The sequence below is a fragment of the Equus caballus genome, unplaced genomic scaffold (assembly GCF_041296265.1).
Source record: "Equus caballus isolate H_3958 breed thoroughbred unplaced genomic scaffold, TB-T2T haplotype2-0000448, whole genome shotgun sequence".
Classification (NCBI taxonomy): Eukaryota; Metazoa; Chordata; class Mammalia; order Perissodactyla; family Equidae; genus Equus; species Equus caballus.
Window position 1 is genome coordinate 1267573 of NW_027221892.1, and position 22166 is coordinate 1289738.

Here is a 22166-nt window from a genome sequence, read left to right on the forward strand (position 1 = left end):
AACAGATTTTCTCATTTTTTTGTAATGTAGATAGGTTGAGAACTTTCAAATCTTCAATTTTGGTTTCTTTTTCTAACTTGCACCTCAAAACTCTTCCAGCCTCTACCCATTCCCCAGTTCTAAAGCCACTTCCACAATTTTAAGTATCTGTTACAGCAGCACCCTACATCCTGGTACCAAAATCTGTATTAGTTTGCTAGGGCTGCCTTAACAAATTACCACAGACTGGGGGGCTTAAACTACGGAAATTAATTTTTTCACAGTTCTGGAGGTGAGGAGTCCAAGATCAAGTTGTGGGCAGAGCTGTTTCTTCTGAGGCCTCTCTCCGTGGTTTGTAGGTTACTGTCTTCTCCCTGTGTCTTCACGAGGTCTTCCCTTTAGACGAGTCTTTGTCCAAATTTCTTCTTCTTGTTTGGACGCCAGTCATATTGGATTAGAGCCCATCCTAATGACCTCATTAAAGACCTTTTCTCCAAATACAATCACATTATGAGGTACTGGGAGTTAGGACTTCAACATACGAATTTTTCAGGAACACACTTCAGCCCGTGACATACTTCCTGGTATGGAACCTGCATCCTGTCAGCAAGCTGGGGTGTGGGTGCTCAGGGCCCAGTGTTTTCAACCTGCTCCTACCTGTGGTAGAGGTCCACCTTCCAAGTAGGGGCTACTTGGGGTAACAGAGCCCCAGTCCTCTTGGCTACATTTGCCTGGAATAGAACTTCTGCAACATGAAGCTGAGAACGTTAGAGACTGCAGCAGCCTGCTCTCCCAGGGAGAAACTCTCACCCTAGACTGCGAGCTAAGAGGAGAGAGAGGGTCTCATTTTCTTGTAAAGCTGGATCACTCCGACTTGTAGGAGGGGTGGAGGTAGGAGTGGGACATGGCTCAAATGGCACAGACTTGCTGTTCTTACCCAGATTTACTAGATTTTCCTGAGTAAATGTTTTTTAATTTGCTGTATGCCATTAGGACAATTTCCAGAAAATTTAAATTTAAAAATAATAATAATTTTTACCATTTTTTTTTTGAGGAAGATTAGCCCTGAGCTAACATCTGCTGCCAATCCTCCTCTTTTTTTGCTGAGGAAGACTGGCCCTGAGCTAACGTCTGTGCCCATCTTGCTCTACTTTATGTGTGGGATGCCTACCACAGCATGGCTTGCCAAGTGGTGCCATGTCCACACCCAGGATCCGAAGCGGCGAACCCCGGGCCGCCAAAGTGCAATGTGCGAACTTAACCACTGTGCCACAGGCTGGCTCCAATTTTGATCATTTAAATGATCGTTTCATGGGGAAATGTTCTGCCGAGCTCCTTATACCACCATTCTGGAAGTCCTGTCTCTATTACTTCTTGAGTCAACTTGGCTGGTTTGTGTCTTTCAAGGAATTTGTCTATTCAATCTAAGTCATTAGTTTGTTGGCGTAAAATTGTCTACTCTATTCCCATATCACTTTTAATGTTTGAAGGTTCTGTAGTGATGTCTTCTCTCTCTTTCCTGATATTATTTATTTGTGTCTTTTCTCTTTTTTATCCTTATTGGACTTGCTTGAGATTTGTCAATTTTATTGATCTCAGACAAATCGTTTTTGGTTTAATTGGTTTTCTCTCTTTTTGTCATTTTTGGTTGTTTTTTATTTTTATTGATTTCTTCCTTTCATTTACTTTTTTCCTACTTATTTGGGTTTATTTTGCTCTTCTTTTTCTGGCTTCTTAAGCTTTAACCATAGTTTTGAGAATTTTCTTCTCTTCTAATATGAGTTTTTAATGCTATAAATTTTCCTCTAAGAACTGCCTGGGTATACCCCACAAATTTTGATATGTCATGCTTTCATTTCCATTCTATTCAAAATATTTTAAAATTTCTTCTGGGATTTCTTCTTTGATGCGTGAGTTATTTAGAAATACGTTTAGATTCCATATATATGCGGATTTTTCAGTTATCTTTTTTTTTTTTTAAGATTTTATTTTTTTCCTTTTTCTCCCCAAAGCCCCCTGGTACATAGTTGTATATTCTTCGTTGTGGGTCCTTCTAGTTGTGGCGTGTGGGACGCTGCCTCAGCGTGGTTTGATGAGCAGTGCCCAGTCCGCGCCCAGGATTCAAACCAACGAAACACTGGGCCGCCTGCAGCGGAGCGCGTGATCTTAACCACTCGGCCACGGGGCCAGCCCCTCAGTTCTCTTTCAAATACTGTTTTCTCTGAGTTTGAAAATTTTTGTAATTGAGGTCACATTGGTTTTTAATATTGTGTAAATTTCAGGTGTACATCATTATATTTCAGCTTCTGTATAAGTTACATCATGTCCACCACCAAAAGTCTAGTTTCCGTCTGTCACCATATATATGTGCCCCTTTACCCCTTTTGGCCTTCCCCCACCCTCTTCCCCTTTGGTAACCACCAATCTGTTCTCTGTTTCTGTGTGTTTGTTTGTTTGTTTGTTTATATTCCACATGAGTGAAATCATACAGTATTTGTCCTTCTCTGTCTAACATTTCACTTAGCATAATACCCTCAAGGTCCATCCGTGTTGTCTCAAATGGCACAATTTCGTCTTTTTTATGGCTGGGTAGTATTCCATTGTGTGCATATACCACATCTTTATCCATCATCTGTTGATGGGCACTTAGGTTGCTTCCCGGTTGTGGCTATTGTGAATAATGCTGCAATGAACATAGGGGTACATGTATCTTTTCAAATTAGTGTTTTCGTCTTCTTTGGATATCTACCCCGAAGTGGAATAGCTGGATTGTATGGTAGTTCTATTCTTAATATTTTGAGAAATCCCCATACTGTTTTCCGTAGCGGCTGTAGCAGTTTGCATTCCCACGAGCAGTATATGAGGCTCCCCTTTTCTCCACATCCTCTGCAACTCTTGTTATTTCATGTCATTTTAGTAATAGCCATTCCAATGGATGTGAGGTGATATCTCATTGTAGCTTTGGTTTGCATTTCTCTAATTATCAGTGATGTTGAGCATCTTTTCTTTTCTTTCCTTTTTGGAGAAGATTAGCCCTGAGCTAACTTCTGCTGCCAATCCTCCTTTTTTTGCCGAGGAAGACTGGCCCTGAGCTAACATCCGTGCCCATCTTCCTCTATTTTATGTGGGATGCCTGCCAGAGCATGGCTTGAGAAGCATTGTGTAGGTCTGCCCCCGGGATCTGAACTGGAGACCCCAGGTTGCCAAAGTGGAAGGTGTGAACTTAACCGCTGTGCCAACGGGCCGTCCCCTGAACATCTTTTCATGTGCCTGTTGGCCATCTGTAAATCTTCTTTGGAAAAATGTCTGTTCATATCCTCTGCCCATTTTTTGATTGGATTGTTTGTTTTGTTGTTGTTGAGTTGTGTGAGTTCTTTATATATTTTGGAAATTAACCCCTTATTGGATATATGACTTGCAAATACTTTCTCCTAGTTGGTGGATTGTCTTTTCATTTTGTTGATGGGGAAGACTTTTAGTTTGATGTAGTCCCGTTTGTTAATTTTTTTCTTTGTTTCCAGTGCCTGAGGAGACATGGTATTCAAAAAGATACTGCGAAGACTAATGTTGAAGAGCATACTGGCTATGTTTTCAGCTAGGAGTATTATGGTTTCATGTCTTACATTCATCTCTTTAATCCATTTTGAGTTGATTTTTGTGTATGGTGTAAGATAATAGTCTACTTTCATTCTTTTGCCTGTGGCTGTCCAGTTTTGCCAACACCATTTATTGAAGAGACTTTCCTTTCTCTATTGTCTGTACTTAGCTCCTTTGTCGAAAATTAGCTGTCCGTAAATGTGTGGTTTTATTTCTGGACTCTCAGTTCTGTTCCATTGAGCTGTGTGTGTGTTTTGTACCAGTACCACGCTGTTGTGATTACTGTAGTTTTGTAGTATGTTTTGAATTCAGAGATTGTGATACCTCCAGCTTTGTTGGTTTTTCTCGAGATTGCTTTGGCTTGTTGTTAGTTTCTAATGTAATACCATTGTGGCCAGAAAGCATAGTTTTTATTATTTGAATTCTTTTACATTTATTGAGACTTTCTTTACGGCCAATCTTACAGTCTATCTTGGTCAGTGATCCAGTTGTATTTGGGAAAAATGTTAGGTAGAATGTTGGTTGATAGAGTTATTCGGGTCTTCCTTTACTGATTTTTCTGTCTACTTCATTTGTCATTTATTGAGAGAAGGGTATTGACATCTATAATAGTGGCTATAATTGTGGATTGGTGCAGTTCTTTTAATTTTATCATTTTCTGTTTTATGTATCTTGAAGTTCTGTCATTAGGTGAATATGTATTTAGTGTTGTTGTTCTTTTCCGTACAATTTGACAGTCTCTACCTTTTCATGACAGTCTCTATCTTTTCCTGTTTCAAAAATCTCTGCCTTTTGATTTTTTTTTACAGCATTCACAGTTAAAATGATTACTGGTTGTTGTGATTAAAGTGGTTAAATGTACCATTGTGCTATTTATTCATTCTCTCTCTTATTTGTGATCTCTTTGTATTTTTTTTCTGCCTTCTTTTAGAAGGCAGAAAATTTTACATTTTCTAATTCCATTTAATCTCCTTTATTGACTTGTTAGGAATAAGTCAATATTCTTTTCATGTTATCTGTACTCTTTGTTTTCTTTATTTTATAAGTTGTTTTAGGGTTTATATTAGACATCTTCCACTTATTGCGCTCTACCTTCTGATCATATTATTATCCTTCATGTATAGTATAGGCTCATTACAATAGTTTACTTTCATTTCACCTTTCCTAGATTTTAGGTTATTGTGGATATACATTTTATTTCTACATATATTAGTAACCCCACATGCATTGTTACATTTTTGTTTTAACCGGTCAGTAATGTTTTAAAGATGTTTAAAAATTAGGGAAAAGTGTATTTTGTATTTACTCACAAACTTTGCGTTTCCACTGCTCTTTATTTCCTTGTGTATATCCAGAATTATAGTTGGTGTCATTTTCCTTCTGTCTGGAGGATTTTCTTTAATATGTATTATATTGCTGGGCTGCTGGTGATGAATTTTAGCTTTGATATGTCTGAAATAGTATTTATTTCATTTTCATTTCTGAAATGTATGTTTACTGGATATAGAATTCTGGGCAACCATTATTTTTCTTTCAGCTCTTTAAAGGTGTTGCTCCGTTGTCTTCTGGCTTTCATTCAATCCAGTGAGAAGTCTGCTGTAATTCTCATTTTTCTTCTGTACACGTGTCTTTTTTTGGGCTGCTTTTACGTTTTTTCCTTATCACTGATTTTAAGCAATACGATTATGATGTGCATTGGTGTAGTTTTCTTTGTTTCTTCTGCTTGGGGTTCATTGAGCTTCTTGGAAATATGAGTTTATGGTTTTCATTAAATTTGGAAAAATTTCATCCGTCAGTCCTTCAAAATTTTCAGTCCTATCCGTCTCCTCCTTTTTGGGAGTGCAGTTATATCTGTATTAGGGCACATGATGTTTTTCTATAGCTCGCTGATGTTTAGTTTTTTCCAATCTTTCCTCTCTCTCATTTTAGATGATTTCTGTTGTCTTTAAGTTCATTAATCTTCTTCTACAGTGTCTAACCTGTTGATAATTTTAACCATACTGTTTTTCTTCTCAGACATTGTATTTTCACTTCTAGATGTTTATTTGTGGTTTGTTTTGTTTGTTTCCTTTTAGATTAACAAAGGTTCTTTTACCATGCTAAAAATATAAAATATACCATCTTAACCATTTATGAGTGTAGCACAATTCAGTAGTGTTAAGTAAATTCATATTGCTGAGGAATAGATTTCTTTTACATCTTCCATATCTCCTTAAAATGCTCATCTTTCATCCTTCTTGAACATATGAACTATATTTATACTAAGTGTTTAAACATTCTTGCCAACTATTTCTGTCATCTCTGGGTCTGTTCATATCGATTGATTTTTCTTTTCATTTTAGGTCTTATTTTCCTGTCTCTTGCATATCTGGTAATTTTTTCTTGTCAAGTGCCACATAGTGTGAATTTTATTTTCTTAGTTGTTGGAGTTTCTGTATTTTTTTTCTAAAATATTTTCAGGCTTTGTTTTGAGATTCAGTTAAGCCATTTGTAATCAACTCTGCCATTTTGAGGCTTGCTTTCTTGCTTTGTTAGGTGGATCCAGTACAACTTTTAGTATAGGACTAATTTGGTCCCAACACTGATGTGATACCCTCTTGAGAATGTCCTTGTATTAGGAGGTTTTTTTTATTTGGCTAGTGGGAATATAGAGTATTACCAGCCCTGTGTGAGTTCTGGGATGGCTATACTTGAATCTTTCTCATGGTCTTTCACTGGCCTTGAGTAGTTTCCTCACACACCTGCATTGATCAGTACTCATTTGGAGCTCTTCCTGCGCAGATCTGTCTTCTCTCATACTTCATCCCATAAATGCTCATAAGATTTCCTTGTATGAGCTCTGTATCTTTAGCTCCTGGAACCAGCAGGCTCCGTTTGGGTACTTCCTGCCTGCACATAGCCTAAAAATTCTCTCCAGGCTGTAAGCTGGGGCAATAATATGGCTCACATCTTTTGTTTCATTTCTCTCAGAGATCATTATCTTTCACTGACTGTTGTCTAATATCTGGAAACCACTGTATGTTTTGTCCGGTTTCTTAGTTGTGTGTGGTGGGAGGATAAGTCTTGTTGTTTTCTTTTTAATCCAGTTGTGTTTACCCCATCATTGCTAGAACCCCAAATCTCAAAAATACTACATATTGATAACAGATACATACAGATGTAGTAAAAGTACAAAGAAAAGCACAAGAAGGATAAATTCTAAATTCAGAATAGTGGTTACTTCTGGGGAAGCTGGGAGAAAGAGGAATGTGATTAGGTATAAAAAGAGACCTATAGGGGGCCATCCCCATGGCCGAGTGGTTAAGTTCATGCTCTCCACTTCCACGGCCTGGGGTTCGCTGGTTCGGATCCTCGGCATAGACCTACACACCGCTCATCAAGCCATGCTGTGGCAGCCTCCCACATAGAAGAACTAGAATGACTTATAACTAGGATATAGAACTATGTACTGGGGCTTTTGGGAGACAAAAAAGAGGAAGCTTGGCAACAGATGTTAGCTCAGGGCCAATCTTCCTCACCAAAAAGCGTGCAAAAACAAGACCTATGACTATTTTTATAATATTTTATTTCATAAGCTGGGTATTGGGCACATAGGTATTTGGCTTAGTGTTAGTCACATTTAATATCAGTCCTGAAATATTTCACAATTGAAAGATTTCAAACAGAACAAAGGATTAAGTTTTTTAAAAAGACAAACTGAAAATGCTAGAAGAAAAAGCAGGTATGTCTTAGTGGTGTCTATAACCTTTTACTCCCTCTACAAATGGATGTATAATATGTAAGAAATAGTCTTCAAATTAATATTATCAATCATTCATAAAAAACATTGAGCTGGTCTTGTGCCCATTTCTTTGATTTTTGCTCTGAGAAGTTGATATGGAGAATATATGTATTTCCAGACTGTTCTTGACTTTTAGAAAAGTTTAAGGCACCTTGACTGAAGTGAGCAAACTAGAATCCTGAGTAGGGACAATGAGGTCACATTCTGTGGATTCATTCTTCCAGGTCTGCAAAACAGTAAGAAACCATTTCCTCAGTATTAGAGGGATCAGATAGCAGCAAGACTCGGAAAGCTTCACCAAACTGTCTTCTGTTTCTACCATATGCCTCCCAGAGGAACCAGAACTAGCAATTCTAATGGCCTTGCACAGTTGTAGGAGAACTCCTGCCACTACCATGCATGTATCTATGACTTTCCCTCCTTTATATTTTCCCCTGTGAACATGAAGGACTATAGTAGTAGTTAATTATGTTTTCCGAATATTTCTGATTCTCTGCCTTCCAGGACGTGGTAGGACTGCGATTCCCAGATTCTTGGTTTGGGTGGGGTCATGTGAATAGTTCTGGTTAATAAAGTATAGGTGGAAGAAATCTGTGTCACTTACAGACTAGAGCTTTTCATTGCTGGTGTGAGGCCCTTCAGAATCTTACTTCCTTTTGTCACAGCAACCTGCAAGTTTCAGTTTGGTGGCTGCTCTCTCAGCCTGGGTCCTGGAATTAGATAAAAACTAGAGTTCCCAGATGATCCTTGATGAGATTATGATACAATCAAGAAATAAACCTTTGCTGAGAAAGTGCTAAAAATTCCTTTGTATCATTCAGTTCAAATGTCCCTTCAGAGAGGCAATCCTTGACCACGCAGTCTAAAACCCACCGCAAATATCAGTTGCTGTCTAACACAATCCCCTGTTTAATTGTCTTCATAGTACTCTTTACTTTCAGAAATGGTTTTATTTATCTGCACTTCTTTATTCTATTCCCCACCCCCTGCCAAAAAAAGCCCCCAGAATACTCCATGAGAATAGAAGACTTGCCTGTTTCATTCACTGCAGTATTCCCAGCACTTTGAGGATAGAGAGACATGAAAGAATCAGATTAGCCTGATTTTTACAGGCCATGGTAAGTGCAATGTGAAGTCACTGAAGGGTAATGAGACTCTGACTACTTTTGGAGAATGGACTGGAAGTGGGCAACAGTGGAAGTGAAAGTAGATCAGTCAGTAAACTCTAGCATTGTTCTAGGCAAGATAAAGGGGGGTTGAACAAGTATGGTGTTTGCAGATCAAAAAGATAGGTCTTGTTTATGTGGGAATTAGGGAAGAGAAGCATCAAGAAGACTCTTAGGTTGCTGGCTTTAATAACTAGATAAATGGAGGTGCCATTTAATGAGATGGGGAATATAAGGGAAGAGCACTTTGGGGGGACTGTGGCAGAGAGTTGGATATCTAGAATTTCCTTCTGACTATGTTATGAAGACATCCTAGTCAAGATATCAATTAAACAGCTAGATACTGTCCATGAAAATAATCTATAACCAATCTATAAACGAAAATTTGGGTGAATTTGTTCTGAGCTGAAATCTGAGGACCATGGCCCGGGGCCTTTCTTCCCACAGGAAGAAAGGGCACCAAAGAAGTGAGGTGTACAGAGTGGTTATATACCGCCAAGCAGGACGTTTCACATATGATTGAAATGTCCCTCCCACAATAGTCACAAGATTGCCCTGTCGGCACAGCTCTTGATGGACACCGCAGGTAGTGGGTCTGCTATCTCAGAGGGCGTAGCAGGAGGCAAGTCTGTTGTCTCGAGCTGGGCAGTCACAGGTGAGCACAGCAATCAGTTTCTAGCCTAAGGAAAGACGCTTAAGCCTTAAGGAGATGCCAACTTTGGGAGAGGGAGGGAAGTTGCACCTTTATCTCAAGGGCCTTTGTTCTTGCCATAGGGAATATCTAAAGCAGATATACAATGCATGCTCAACAGCCACGGTCAGGCCCTTTTGGAAAGACAAGGTGAGGCCGAATTAGGTTTACACCAAATGGCTTCCTCATATTCTCCAATATATCCTATTGCTTGCCATTTTTATTTGTCAATACAAACAAGTTGAACTCAGATTTGGGATGCAGATATAAACCTGAGAATTTATAAACCATTTAAGATCACCTGTGTTGGGGAAGTGGGAGAATTCCTCCCCCACCCCTTTTTCTTAAGGTTCTTATGGCTGGTCAAATAATTTAAAAGGCAGGTTAGCAGGAGAAAAATCAAACAAAGTTTAATAGCATGTATACATGGGAGAAACTCAGGAGAAACAGTAACTCAGTCATCTGGCTGAGGCTGCCTGTTTAAATTTCTTCAGCTACAGACAAGGAGGATGTTGGGGGTAGTGATTTGGAGCTTCAAAGGGGAGGAAGGCAACTCCTGGAAATGGAAAAGCAAATGTTTGGTAAATAGAACTTTGATAAGAATGGGCTTAGCAAGGATCCTCCCAGTCTACCAGATACCCAGAGTTATCTAAGGTGATGGCTTGTCCTGGGGACTGGCCTTTATTTTAAATTTCTTTTAGTCAGTTGGGGAGAAGGTGGAATGTTCTTCCTGAGTCTTCTGAGCCTTTATTTTCTTCAGCTTGAAATAATCCACATACCAGAGTGGTGCATCTTGCGGTGGGCGGGGCGGGGGTGTGGGCATGCCCTGAACCCCATCACCTGCATAGGAAAAATAGATTTCAACATTTAGGGGTTAGATAGTATAAGAGGAGCCACTAAAAGTGAGAGAAGCATGGTCTATCCAGAAACCCAACAAGAAAAGTATTTCAAGGAGCAAGTGCTCAACTGCTTTGAATGCTGCTAAGAACTCATTTAAGAGAACAGAGAGTTTATATTTTTTTCAGCTTTATTGAGGTATAATTAACATTAAAAAATTGTACATAGTTAATGTATACATTGTGATGAAGTTGGACAATATGCTTACACCCATGATACCATCACCACAATCCTGGTAATAAATATATCCATCACCTCCAAAAGATTTCTTACGTCCCTTTGCTTTTGTGTGTGTGTGTGGGAAGAACATTTAACCTAAGACTTATCCTCTTAAGTTTATAATGTTGTAGATCTCTAGAACTTATGTATCCTGCATAACTAAAACTTGATGCTGAACAACAACTCTCCATTTTCCCCACTCCCGTCCCCTGGCAACCACCAATCTATTTTCTGCTTGTCTAAGTTTGACTATTTTAGATACCTCCTATAGGAGAAATCATGCTATATTTGTCATTCTGTGACTGACTTGTTTCAGTTAGCATAATATCTTTTTTTTTATTGAGTTAATGATAGGTTACAATCTTGTGTGATTTCAGTTGTACATTAATGTTTGTCATTCGTGTTGTAGGTGCACCATTTCACCCTTTGTGCCCGCCCCCCACCCCCCCCTTTCCCCTGGTAGCCACTAATCTGTTCTCTTTGTCCACATTTTTAAATTCCTCCTATGAGTGGAGTCATACAGAGATTATCCTTCTCTAACTGGCTTATTTCACTTAACGTAATTCCCTCAAGGTCCGTCCATGTTGTTGCAAATGGGATGATTTTGTTCTGTTTTGCAGCTGAGTAGTATTCCATTGTATATATATACCACAACTTCTTTATCCATTCATCTGTTGATGGGCACTTAGGTTGCTTCCATGTCTTGGCTATTGTAAATAATGCTGCAGTGAACATTGGGGTACATAGGACTTTTGGGATTGCTGACTTCAAGCTCTTTGGATAGATACCCAGTAGTGGAATGGCTGGATCGTATGGTAGTTCTATTTTTAGTTTTTTGAGGAATCTCCATACTGTTTTCCATAGCGGCTGCAGTAGTTTGCATTCCCACCAGCAGTGTATGAGGGTTCCATTCTCTCCACAACCTCTCCAACATTTGTTACTATTAGCTTTAGATATTTTTGTCATTCTAATGGGTGTAAGGTGATATCTCAGTGTAGTTTTCATTTGCATTTTCCTGATGATCAGCGATGATGAGCGTCTTTTCATGTGCCTATTAGCCATCTGTATATCTTCTTTGGAGAAATGTCTGTTCATGTCTCCAGCCCATTTTTTGATCGGGTGGTTTGATTTTTTTTGTTGTTGAGTTGTGAGAGTTCCTTATATATTATGGATATCAAGCCTTTGTCAGATATATGACTTGCAAATATTTTTTCCCAGTTAGTGGGTTGTTTTTTTTGTTTCAATCCTGTTTTCATGTGCCTTGAAGAAGCTCTTTAGTCTGATGAAGTCCCATTTGTTTACTCTTTCTGTTGTTTCCCTTCTCTGAGAAGACATGGTGTCCGAAAAGATCCTTTTAATACTGATGTCAGAGAGTGTACTTGCCTACGTTTTCTTCTAGAAGCCTTATGGTTTCAGGTCTCACCTTTAGGTCTTTGATCCATTTTGAGTTTATTTTAGTGAATGGTGAAAAAGAATGGTCAGTTTTCATTCTTTTACATGTGGCTTTCCAGTTTTCCCAGCACCATTTTTGGAAAAGACTTTCTTTTCTCCATTGTATGCACTCAGCTCCTTTGTCGAAGGTAAGCTGTCCATAGATGTGTGGTTTTATTTCTGGGCTTTCAATTCTATTCCATTGATCTGTTCACCTGTTTTTGTACCAGTACCATGCTGTTTTGATTACTGTAGCTTTGTAGTAAGTTTTGAAGTCAGGGATTGTGATGCCTCCCGTTTTGTTCTTTTTTCTCAGGATTGCTTTAGCAATTCGGGGTCTTTTGTGGCCCCATATAAATTTTAGGATTCTTTGTTCTAATTCTGTAAAGAATGTCATTGGGATTCTGATGAGATAGCGTTGAATCTGTAGATTGCTTGAGGTAGAACGGACATTTTAACTATGTTTATTCTTCCAATCCATGTACATGGAATGTCTTTCCATCTCCTTATGTCGTCATCCAATTCTCTCAGAAAGGCCTTGCAATTTTCATTATATAGGTCCTTCACTTCCTTGGTTAAATTTACCCCGAGGTATTTTATTCTTTTTGTTGCGATTGTGAATGGTATTCAGTTAGCATAATATCTTCCGGGTCCATCTATGCTTTTACAAATGGTAGTATTTCCTTAATTTTTAAGTTTGAATAATGTTTAATTGTGTGTCTATCTCGCATTTTCCTCATTTTCTTTATCCACTTGACTATTGATGGACATTTGAGTTGTTTCTATATCTTGACTATTGTGAATAATGCTGCAATAAATGTGGGAGTGTAGATATCTCTTCACAATCCTAATTTCAAGTCTTTGCATATATACCCAGGAGTAGAATTGCAGGATCATGTGGTAGTCTATTTTAATGTGGTTTATTTTGGTGAGGAAGATTGACCCTGAGCTAACACACCTGTTGCCAATCTTCCTCTTTTTGCTTGAGGAAGATTGTCGCTGAGCTAACATCTGTGCTAATCTTCCTCTACTGTATGTGGGATGCTTTCACAGTGTGGCTTGACGAATGGTGCTAGGTCCATGCTCAGGATCTGAACCTCCGAACCCCAGGTCGCCAAAGTGGAGCACACGAACTTAACCACTATGCCGTCGGGTTGGCCCCAGTCTTCCTCTATTTTTTGTACGTGGGATGCCACCACAGAGTGGCTTGATGAATGGTGTGTCGGCCCACACCTGGGATCTGAACCCATGAAACCCCAGCCGCCAAAGTGGAGCGAATGAACTTCGCCACTATACCACCAGGCCAGCCTCTATTTTTAATTTTTCTTTTTTTTGAGGAAGACTGGCCCTAAGCTAACATCTGCTGCCAATCTTCCCCTTTGTGCTTGAGGAAGAGTGGCCTTGAACTAACGTCTGTGCCAATCTCCCTCTATTTTATATGTGGGTTGCTACCACAGCATGGCTTGACAAGCGGTGTATGTCTGCACCCGGGATCTGAACCTGCAAACCTGGGCTGCAGAAGCGGAGAGAGCTGAACTTAACCACTACACCACTGGGCCAGCCCCTACTTTTAATTTTTTGAGGAACCTCCATACTGTTTTCCATAGTGGCTGCACCATTTTACATTCCCATCGACAGTGTGCAAGGGTTCCAATTTCTCCACATCCTTGCCAACACTTGCCATTTTTTGTTTTTTGGTAATAGTCATCCTGACATTTGTGAGGTGATATCTCAATTGTGATTTTGATTTGCATTTCTTATCAGATTTGGCAATATGGAGGTTATTCATAGGAAAACGTATGAATCAAAGAGGAGGAAAAGAGAGTCCACGTAGAACTCTTTCAAGAAGTTTTGCTATGAAAGCAAGCAGAGAAATAGGCTCAGCTAGAGGGATTACGGGGTAAAGAAAAGTGGTGTTTTGTCTTTGTTTTTTTAAGATGAGCGATATTACAACATTTTTTATGATGAAGAGACCATCCAGCCTGAGGAGAGATTGATGATGCAGTAAAGAGAGGGGATAAGGAAAACAACTAAACCCCTAAGTGGGTAGCAGACATAGGAGTCCAGATCACAGCTGGAAAGACTGAAGATTAACAGAAGAAAAGCCACTTCCTTCTCTTTAATATGATGCAGAAGATAAATGCAGTTGTAGGAAGGATTGTACATTTAGTGGTGGGATGTGGGAGAAGTTCCCTATCTCGTGACTTTTTTCTGAAGTGTAAAGGAAAATCATTGGCCAAGAGAGAACATACAAAATAGTCATCGCGGAGAGCGAAAAAGTAAGTTTTCTAAAACCCTGGAAAAGGATGACCAGCTTAAGGTTTGTGATCAGGAATTTAAAGAAAGCTTGTCAACCCGAAAGCCAGTTCTTTGTGGCCAGGAAAGAGGGCAATAATGAAAAGTGTTCTAGAGAGAGCAAATACAGTGATTCTTGTAGCTTCTTATTTACCCTAAATGATCACTTAAAGTGTATAAGTACATTATAATCTATAACAATGTTAGAGAAAATATATAGCTAACAGAAGTTGGCAAGTAGAAGGAGCAAAGAAGTGTGAGAGGTTAGGTGTGTGAGTATCTTCATCTCGCACAGAGTGAGGAGCTAATGTATAATTTTGAAAGTTGAAAATCCAAAAAAACAGATGTTTGAAGTACTTACCTTACTTAAATTATACGGTTTATCATAAAATAACTAAAATACTAAGAGGAAATAGTTTAAATTATCTAAATCCTCACCTGTCATAAGTGAATCCACAATGTCAAAAATTGATAAAACAATTAGTGATTGAGATCCTTTAATTTATAAATATGGAGGCAGTCACCGGAAGAAATAAAAAACAAAGTGAAAAGTAATTGCCTGTGGAGAACTTTTGTCCCTCATTATTATTTTGTATGACTTGATTTTTTTCATAACAAATGTATGCGTTAGTATACTTTAATAAAATTAAAACAGAAACTATTTAGCTGCGAATGAAGGCCTTGAAGTCAGGGCCAAGCTTTGATACAACTGGGTAGGTTTTGTCGAGGTGACATTTATTTCCAGCCCCTTCCCGTGCCCTCTGATTGGCTCTCTCGGAATTGGTTTTCTCCCAGTATCAAAGGGATTCACTGCCCTCCTGCCCCTGGCTTCCTGCCGCCTTCACTGAGGAAAAGCACATCTCTGGTTGTTTTCTGCTCCTCAACTTTGATCACTACAAAATGAGTCTATTCTTGGTCTCATTCTTAAAATGATTTGTTTTTGGCGCTCCGGGGCTCGCGCCCCTGCCTCGTGCCTGCGCCGCTCGTATGTAAATGAGGGCGCGTGACGCGGGACGCGGATGGACAAGGGAAGAGAGAGAGTGGCCGCTGCCCTCGCCGCCCGGTGCCGGAGCCCTCGGTGCGCGGCGGAGAGGAGAGGATGCCGGCGGGAACTCGACTCTTGGCGCCACCGTCTCATGCACTGTGTAGGTTTTGAGAGTATTTTAGAAGGGCTTTATGGACCACGGCTACGAAGAGCCCTGAGTTTATTTGAAGGATTGTCTACCATCTCTTGATTCTTCACAGTCAACACCAACAGAGGAACTGTCATCTCAGGGCCAGTCCAACACTGAAAGACTGAATGCCAAGCAGAAAATTAGCTAAATGCACTCTTTCAAAAGAAAGACCTTCCTCAGAACTGTGATCCTAACATTCCCCTAGTTGCTCAGGAATTAATGAAAAAGATGATACGTCAGTTTGCAATTGAGTATATTTCAAAAAGTGGTAAAATTCAAGAGAATAGAAATGGTTCAATTGGACCAAGTCTAATATGTAAAAGTATTCAAATGAATCAAGCAGAAAACTCCCTTCAGGAAGAACAGGAAGGCCCCTTAGACCTCACTGTGAATCGAATGCAAGAACAAAATACTCAGCAAGGGGATGGAGTGTTAGATCTCTCTACAAAGAAAACCAGCATAAAATCTGAAGAGTCGTCCGTATGCGATCCTTCTTCTGAAAATTCAATGGCTGGGAGACTACAGAGAAACAGAGAGGACTATGTGGAGAGAAGTGCTGAGTTTGCAGATGGTTTGCTCTCAAAAGCTTTGAAAGACATTCAGTCTGGAGCACTGGACAGAAATAAAGCAGGCATACCTCAAAAAACTTTACTTCTCCACTTAGAAGCCTTACCAGCAGGGAAGCCTGCATCTTTTAAAAACAAAGCTCGAGATTTCAGTGATAGTTACTCATATAAAGACAGTAAAGAAACTTGTGCAGTGCTGCATAAAGTAGCCCTGTGGGCAAGAGCTCAAGCAGAGCGCACAGAAAAAAGTAAACTCAATCTAATTTAAAGAAAAAAATGAAAGCCTACAATATGAAACTTCACGTCCTACTGTACAGTTAAAAATTCCTCAACTACGAGTAAGTTCTGTTTCAAAACCACAACCTGATGGTCCTGGTCTGCTGGATGTTATGTATCAAGTTTCCAAAACCTCTCCAGTCCTAGAAGGATCAGCTCTCCAAAAACTGAAAAATATACTCCCTAAACAGAAGAAAATAGAATGTTCTGGGCCCGTAACTCACTCAAGTGTTGACTCTTACTTTCTACCCGGGGACCTCTCTCCTTTGTGTCTTAATTCTAAAAATGGAACAGTTGATGGAACCTCTGAAAATACTGAAGATGGATTGGATCGAAAAGATAATAAGCAGCCCAGGAAAAAACGTGGCCGTTATCGGCAGTATGATCATGAAATAATGGAAGAGGCTATTGCAATGGTAATGAGTGGCAAAATGAGTGCTTCCAAAGCACAAGGAATTTATGGGGTACCTCACGGCACTTTAGAATACAAGGTAAAAGAAAGATCTGGAACACTGAAGACTCCTCCTCCGAAGAAACTCCGAGTACCAGACACTGGGTTATATAATATGACAGATTCAGGGACTGGCAGCTGCAAAAACAGCAGCAAGCCTGTGTAGATTACTTGTTAGGAAAATGTTTGTACGTGTGTTTGTGTGTGTGTGTGTATGTGCACAGGTGTGTGTTTGTGTGTCTATATACACACACGTGGGAATTACAGATGCTCACTCTGACAGGAGACATGAAATTTTGCAGTTGAAAAACCACTTACATGCCTTTTGAAAAAAAGTTTTATTCAGGGTTTTCACTGTGGACAGAATTATATAGTTGCTTACTTAATTCTGATAGTTTGTATTTAATCCTTGTATAAATAGGTGAAAAAGATTGAGGTTTTCTTTAGTAGTCAATAGCATAAAGCGTTGTGGGAAAACAAGTAATTGTCAAGTGAAACATTTTTATAGGTGAAAGACCACCCCAGCCATTCAGTTAAACCATCTTATAATGGAAATATGATATTAATAGTTTTTAAACATTTTTACCTAACATACTTAGAGTTACTGTAAGTACGTCAACCAACCAATCAGAGTTTAAATACGCAGCTATCTCCATACTAAGAAAAATTAATATATACAGTATTAGGACACTACAGTGCATTCTATGAAATATGAAATGCACTCAAGTGCATCCACCAGGAATAGACAAGAAAACCTTAAATGATATGTATAATGAAATTTAATATTTATCATTTAACAGTTGTTGTAGCAGGAAGTTGGGGTTTATAAGGTATACACTTTTTGAAAAAAACTGACACATTGTTAACCCCAGGAGCTATAAAATCCTTTAATATAAGATGGAATACTAAGAACAAAAAGTAATTTAAATTTAATTATTAAAATAATTTAATTTTGTTTTTCATTTGAAAAATAAGCTAATGTGTAAGATTAGAAAAGAAAGTTGGAATGCAACTTAGAGCATGTTTATAATGGGCACAGAAAAAGCTTGAGAATGATCATTTTGGTTTAAATGTGCTGGTTGGTTGATGTTATGACTACTTTAAATTTTAAGGATTGTGATAGACTCCTACTATTGAAAAACCTCAGTGTAACTTTAATATATTTGCTGCTGTGACATTTCAAAACATTTTCAGTTTATCAAAAATGAATTACAGATTTCATTTTGGTGGGCGATACATTATCGTTTTGCTAATAACCAAATTTGCAGTTTGTTCAGGGTCTTAAATGGATTTACAAATATTTCACACTGAAGCTGTTTTGAACTTTCAGTAATGTAAACTCTACTAATTGGGCAGTTAGAAGCTGGGCAGTGCATTTTAACTTTTACTAGCCTCATAAAAGAGACCAGTAATTTTTATATAGCAGTTTTAAAATGTGGTTCAGAGTATCCATGTTGGATTTATGGAGTATGCCGTTTTAGTGGTAAAATGTTATAAAGCATGTGCCTCCATATAAAGATTGGGGATTTGCTTCATATGTTCACAGTTCTCCGAGTGCCCCTTTGCTCTGTTAAAAGTCAGGTTCTGATCATTTTTCTAAGCCAGTTTTCCTAAGTCCAAAAGGAATACTTAAAGCTGAATTTAAAAAATAAGTGCACCTTGTCAAATACTTGTGTTTTTACACTTGTGTTTGTGTGTATCTAATAATCACATATACATGTAATACTAAAGAGATTTTCAGCTATTACATTGAAAAACTGCTTACATATGTATAAGGAAACTGAAGAGAGGGAAATACACAACCAAGTAGATATTTGGTCTCTTCGATCTATACTGAACCCTCTTCAGCAATTAATGTTACCTGCATGCTAGGGTATGAATCCTCTCGCTCTTTTTTATTCCCCCAAGAAAGTATACATAATAGATTGCAAAACAGCAGATGTCAGGGTCATCTTTCTTTTTAAAGAATTAAGCCATATTTTGTGAGGGCCAGAACTTGGATGATTTAATGTATTTCCCCTCCCCGCCCCCCGCGCCCCCAGTGAAAAGCAAAGTTAATGTTTCAACACAATTTTATTGACCTCTTTATACAGAATTTTACTTGCAAAAATTTGGGGGCTTGAAGGCATTACATAATATTTATATTGTATTGAGCTTTTTTATTCCTCACACTATATTTACATTAATAAATTGATTGAGAAGTTTATAGTAAAGGGATACTTACAGAACACTTTTATATCATTTAAAAGATGACCTGACCAAAAACTTGACAGGATTCATAAAATCAGGGATCATTTTGCTATTGACTTCACAGTGCTCAGTAGTTTTATAGGTAATATTATAGTTAATTTGCCGCGTTTTAGTACTTGTATTATTTATTTTTGGTCAGAAATAGTAAATTAAATATTTTTTGATAGTTTGTAGGTAATGATCAACTCCTAACTTTTAAGATTTTTTTATTTTTTCCTTTTTCTCCCCAAAGCCCCCCGGTACATAGTTGTATATTCTTCGTTGTGTGTTCTTCTAGTTGTGGCATGTGGGACGCTGCCTCAGCGTGGTCTGATGAGCAGTGCCATGTCCGCGCCCAGGATTCGAACTAACGAAACACTGGGTCGCCTGCAGCGGAGCGCGCGAACTTAACCACTCGGCCACGGGGCCAGCCCCGAACTCCTAACTTTTAAAAGAAACAAAATGTTTCTAGTTACTGAGTTCACTTTTGATCATACAAACTTGGAAAGGCAGGGAAATTTATGGCTTCCCCTTCCCCCCAGTGATTCCATTAAGATATTCTCTATGTTAAACTTTCAAAGTACTTTATAAATTTAGTTACCAGTTATTACTTATTAATTGACAATTTTCTGAAAAATCCAGTTTCAGCAGACTTTTAATGAAGGTGAAAGCAACCATTATGTGCTTTCTACTTATTTGAATGTTCCTCAAGTATTTTATATTTTAAAAAAAAAAGAAGGAAAAGAAAAAACGGTGCCTCTGTTTTTAGAAAACTACTGCTCAGTAAAGTTGTTTAAACCATTTCTGGTAGCTAATGATAATTTTATATTAAATTGTATACTAACTTTAGTGAGACTGATTTTTTTAGTTGTTTACAGTACAAATACTTGTATTTGTTTTTTAATTGCAGTATTTCCATTGTCACAGTAATTTAGTAAAACTCTGGCTGCCTTGATTTTGACAGATTTTGTTAATATAAACTGATTGTTAGGCAATTAGTTATATTTATGCATAAATCAATTGCTCTATGATTCATGAATTATTTATTACAATATTTTCTAATGAATTCATGTATCTGTCTTGTGTTGTACTGTAATTCTGTTCCTACTTTGTGTTGTTATATATCTAAATCTGATTGTATGAATTTTAATTGTTCAGTTAACGTGTTTCTAGGTTGTAATTTGTAGTAAAGCTCTTCAGTGCTTTTGCACTTAAATTTAAAAAATAAATAAAAAATAAAAATGATTTGGTTTTGGCTCATGGTAAAAATCAGTAATAATCTAATAACTGAAATTCCCTTCCTCCTCCTGTTCCCATCCCTGCCAAATATTATTTAATGTGTGATCTCATTTAGGGAGATTAGATGGGAGAGTTTTATATGCATGTTTTTGTTTTTTAATCTCAGAAACAGAGGGTTAAATTGATCAGATGCTTCACTGCACGGTGTATTAGTATTATGGTTCATACCAAGTACCTCATGTGATAAATTTATCCCCTTTTATTTTCATCCCCCTCTCTCATTCTCTACCCACCTTGAGAATTTTAACTCTAAATAATGAGCTCAAAAGAATTCATCTCTGTTGGCAGACTGTTAAGGCACTGGGATAGGTAGGGGAAAATTATTTGGGAGTGTGTGAGAAAGAGGCCTTCCCAAGGAACTTCAAATTACACCATCTTTACAGGGCTTGTTTTATTCTTTTTACGTAATGATTCAGTAGTCACTATCAACTGGGACTGGAATTAGGATGGACTTTAAATCTCTTGTTGAGATGTTTTCTTATGGCAAGGTCTCATTAACATCATTTAAACAGAGTATAGCACAACACCCCAAGCAGGTGGGTGCTTAGTAAGTATTATCATGCAATGATAATGATGATGTAAAACTATAGGCTTCAGGTAAGGGTTGATGACTTATTCACCACACACCTTAAACTACATTCTTAAAACACAGATGAAACTCATTAAATTATTTTGACAGTTTTATATGCTTCATCAACATGTTGGATATGGGATAAACAAACGGCCTACAATTAACTACAAACAGTTATTTCCACTATTATTAACGGATGTTCACCAATAGCATTATATAACCTACACAACAAAGAGCATCTACTTGCAAGAAATGCAGCACATTGTTTTCTATTTCCTGTATCTCATTTATTCAATACACATTTTTTCCATGAGAAACATTATTGGTGTTAACACTCATCCAAAAGTTCATTACTTAATGCAAACGATTTTCTAGGTAGAGAAAAAAATTGTATATATTTCTGTAGATGAGGGCACATTTTGCAACATATTTTGTAATTTTCCTCTCAGAAGTATGAAAATTCTAAAGAAAAGATTATGAAATATATTGAAGTGAAACCTCTTAAAGGCAGGAACTAGCTTATTTTTTTTCAGTATTTTCTTTTGTACTTCTAAATAGAGTCTGGACTTTATCTTCACATTGTTTTATAGAACTCATATATCTGTATTTTTCTTGAATTTGCATTATTAGGTCCACAAGAGACGTACTTTTTTTTTTTTTAACTTTTATAAAATACTCAATTTGGGAAAGTCTGTCCTACTCGATTTCAAACAACGTGGGAGCGAGATCTTGTTTGACTTCATCCACGTATATTTTTCAGTAACAGGTTTCAGTGTCTTGCTCATAAATATTGCTTAAATAAAGCATGAATGCAAATTTTTCTTTCTGTAGTATTTTATACTTGTTTTAAAATAAGTTGAAAAGGGTTTAATTAAACATAGAAGTAGCTCCCCTCCAAAAATTTCTCTCCTTCACTATTTGTGATCACTAAGAGGAACCAGAAAGAAAACTCCCCAGCGAGACAAGTGAAATATAAAAAGAATAAGAGAAAGAAAAAGAAAGGAACCTTGTTTTCTATACCACATTCACTTAAGACAAAAATAGGGAAGCTATTTTTTAGCTTGAAAATAATGTTATGTGTTCTATGCTGCAGATATTCAATTTTATATCCTAGGAAACACTACTGTTCTACTAGGAGGCAGTGTAAGTGTGAGTTCTGGCTCTGCCGCTTGTTGTGAGACCTTGGTCAAGCTACCCGACCTTGCCAACCCTTACCGTCCCGGTCCGTAAAAGGTAGTAACATCTACCTCCACAAGCTATTGATCGAATAAGGCTGACAACACAGCGATGACATGTGCCAAGCGCTCCTATGGCACCTGTCATCACGAGCAGCTCAGTGAAGTTCGTATCTCAGCGACTCGGTGGGTCAATGCAGTACACGTAGAAGCACACTGATGGGAATGCGTAGGTTGAATTTCATTACACAGGTTAGTATTAGCCAGGCATTTTACTAGCTGGACTCTGAGTATTGTTTAATCTCACTGTGTTTGATTAGCCAAATTCAAAATTAGTAATTCTGCGCTCAGGTTATCTCATTCTCCAC

The 22166-nt window shown here is 38.0% G+C and overlaps 1 protein-coding gene and 1 pseudogene across 1 annotated transcript in view; both read left to right on the forward strand.

Annotated features, from left to right (window-relative positions):
* LOC138922075 (large ribosomal subunit protein uL15m-like) overlaps positions 1–22166 on the forward strand; it is a 414353-nt gene that overhangs the window by 34550 nt on the left and 357637 nt on the right.
* Positions 14931–19998, forward strand: LOC138922065 (ligand-dependent nuclear receptor corepressor-like protein pseudogene; annotated as a pseudogene).